At 46.1% G+C, this 3,170-nt stretch overlaps 1 long non-coding RNA gene across 1 annotated transcript; it reads right to left on the reverse strand.

Annotated features, from left to right (window-relative positions):
- Positions 1 to 1,211: 1,211 nt before the first annotated feature.
- LOC120386303 lies at positions 1,212 to 2,734 on the reverse strand. The gene is made up of 3 exons (XR_005589640.1): positions 2,652 to 2,734; positions 2,272 to 2,384; positions 1,212 to 1,478 (listed from the first exon to the last, which is right to left on the reverse strand). It is a non-coding gene; the product is annotated as an uncharacterized LOC120386303 (long non-coding RNA).
- Between the last annotated feature and the right edge of the window lie 436 nt (positions 2,735 to 3,170).

Raw genomic sequence — 3,170 nt, forward strand, 5'->3', positions numbered from 1 at the left:
GTTCTGCTGCAGACCTGTCTATGCTCAAAAGAGTAAGCAACAATGTGTAGCATAAGCTATGGAAACAGACTGCCTTATCCTGCACAGTTGAACAAAATCAAGAGCTTTGGATAGTTCCAAAAAGCTTATCCAAAGCTGCATGTCTGGTTTTTCAGATTTGCCCATGACTGAGGGGGAAGGGAAGCAAAACAAACAAAACAAAACAAAACAATGGACCAAACATTTTCCTCTTCTCCGACTTCTGTGGGCTTTCACAGAGTAACAGAGGTTGAAATTTTACTCTGTAATTTTACTATTTTCCTAATTTGTGAGATGGATTTTTGTAATTCAAACCCAAAGTGTTATTCTATAACATTCTAGTTCAGTCAAGGGTATGCTAGTAACCTCAGGGCTTGATTTGGGGGGGAGTGGGGCCGGAATAAAGGAGCGGTACTTTCTCCAGCTGTGCCTACAAGCCAGTCTCAATGAAAATCTCATAATTGGGTCTCTGAGTTAACATTCTAATGGTACGATTCGCACCCCTTGGAGCTACTGTCTGAGACTCTCAGCAGATATGGCAAACATCATTCATTTCACATTTTCTTTGCAATCATGACACAGACTTACTGTTTTTCTTTTATAAATAAAAATGGAAATTCTGGAGGACAATATGGCAGCCCGAACTGGCCCAATTCAAGACCAGACTGTGTCTGTATAAGAGATGCTTTACTTCTGATGTTATAGTTATGAGTAAAAATAGGTCAGGCCCTTATCATAGGGATGAAAACCTATTAATTTTTTACAGATTTCCTGCTGTACATTTATTCCACTATATTATACAATCAGTTTCCTGAGCATCCCTAACCCATGTTCTGACTTAGGAGAAAAAGGGATGGGGGCAGCGTGTACTGTATGAAACTTGTTATCTGTAATAAAAAGGTATCCACTTCCTGGTGGAGAAAAGGATTTTTGTGGACAGTGAAAGCTTTGGCTTGGGCGTAATTAAATCAACATCTGTTGAGGGGGAAAATCTTCTGTTTGTAGACCGGTAATGGGTTTTCTAGCTGGGGGAGATTGCTGCTTTCTAGAGATCAGAGAGTAAACTTAACTAGCAAAATTAAAGTGGGTTTGGCTATTTTGGCAGAGAAGACACCATTCCTTTCTCTCTCACACTTGAATTCTCTTCTCTTAGCCACGTTCATGACTGTAATGAAATGAGCCCCCAAAGTACATTGCTAGAAACTTATCAGACAAGTTTATAAGTATTCATCTTAAATATCATATTGCCTGGGACCTGGGGGCATCTCGTCCTATTTATAAACCAGCTCAATCCAAAAGAAATCCTGCAATATTTTTGGCCATGCTCCTCTCCCAGTCATATTATTCCCATCTTCCCAAAGATGCTTACTGACATGGAAGCTGGAAAACAGTGATCAAGCACAGCTTCTCTTTTCCCTGGCGAACTTCGTCTGAACTTTACTTACATCATCACCTCACACCTGCAAAAGAAAAACCCTTTCAACATTTGCAGTTCCCCAACCTCAACACTTCATTTAGATAAATCAGAACGGATTGCCCTACTTTTCACATCTTGGTAATTGTCCATTAATAAATTGTACTCCTGCCCAGCATTATCCTTCAGCCAGCCAAGGGACATGGCTGGCAGCAGTGAGAGGCAATCCAAAATTATTCCCAGGAGGGTGATGAGAAGCGAGTGGCGTTTGCCCTTGGCAGATATCAGTGGTAATGGTAAATGGCAATGTGTTGGCTCGCTTCTGCCTCAGTGGCACAGACAGTATGATGAACTGAACAAGCTCCTGAGCCCCGAAGTCCTGATCCGGTATTCAGACACCCCAAAGTCCAGCTCTGTTCACATCTGGGATTTGGTTTGGCCTGCTGTAGAATAGGGACAGTAGTATCGTCTCTTTGATGACTGGTTAACTGAGATTAGGATTTAAGTTAACCTGTGCGGCAACATTAGATGGTGCATGCTGTAGATGGAGGTAGATGGTCACAGAGATATAAAGCCCTCCCTTACTCCCATGCTCTTCCCTGCTCAGGACTGCAAACCTGGGGAACAGTCGTGATTATTCACTCAAAACTCCACCCTGGGAGCAAGCAGGCAGAGAGGTGCAGGGAACAGGAATGGCTGTGATTCCCCCAAGCCCACCCCAGGCCTGCCACTCACTAGCCAAGGAAGCTGGCTAAACACACAGGAAATAAGTTTCTCTGGAGGTCAAAGGTTATATCTCAGTGTTACTCCTTTGGGGTGAAAGGAGGTGCCTGGCTTACCTCATTCATTGTTCCCTGGGTGACAGCAGTGCAGTCCTGGGGTGTGCAGTATATCCCTCTGGCTTCCCTCTTAGCAGTGCCGCCCCCTTCCCAGGCAGGAGTGGGTAGCAAAACTGTCCAAACAAAAAAAAGGAAAATAGTTCCATGGTGCACAAGGGGCTCCCCCAGAGGAAGAGAATGAGTCTTTCAGCTCCTCCCACCCTCCTGCATGGCCAACGGCCAAGAGTTACTCCAGAGAGTTGTAACAACAGAACCACACCAGCCCATCGGCTTTCCTCAGAGGGCATGGGCTGGCGGTGCTCCCAAACCATTCCTCAGCAAGTAACCCAGTGCCCTGGTCTGGGAGCGCTAATGCTGCTGGTCTCTGAGTGCCACCCTACCTGGGCCCAGTTCCTCCCTTTTGAGGGCCCGTCCCCATGGCCTGACAAGCCACAAGGGAGCAGCAGGTCAGGGCTGATTGTGACCACAGGAGTTCTTTAACCCCTTCCTGAGCGGTGGGGGAGGGGAGAGCAGGGGAGGAGCAAGACTCTCTGAGCTGTGCTGGGAAAAAAAAAAAGTGCGTCCTTAACTTGGGTTGGCTAATCCGCATTAGCTAACTCCTGTTGAAATAGCAGTGAAGACACAGTAACTCCACATTTACCTCAGCTCAGCAGCTCGAGTTCAACGCCAGGCTCCCCCGTTGGCTCTAACCCGAGCTGCTAACCTCAGTTGCTGTGTCTTCACTGCTATTGTAACCTGAGTTAGCACATGTGGGCTTGCCTGACCCAAGTTAAAAGACATATCTTGAGTCACAGTTTGTTCTCTGGTCTGCTTCTGGGATGGTGCAGCTGTGTCCTGCCCCTTACATAGCTAGATGGTAAAGTTACAATCTAGCCCTCTGCATGCCAGACAGTTAGAGA

Source organism: Mauremys reevesii, linkage group 18 (assembly GCF_016161935.1).
Source record: "Mauremys reevesii isolate NIE-2019 linkage group 18, ASM1616193v1, whole genome shotgun sequence".
Classification (NCBI taxonomy): domain Eukaryota; kingdom Metazoa; phylum Chordata; order Testudines; family Geoemydidae; genus Mauremys; species Mauremys reevesii.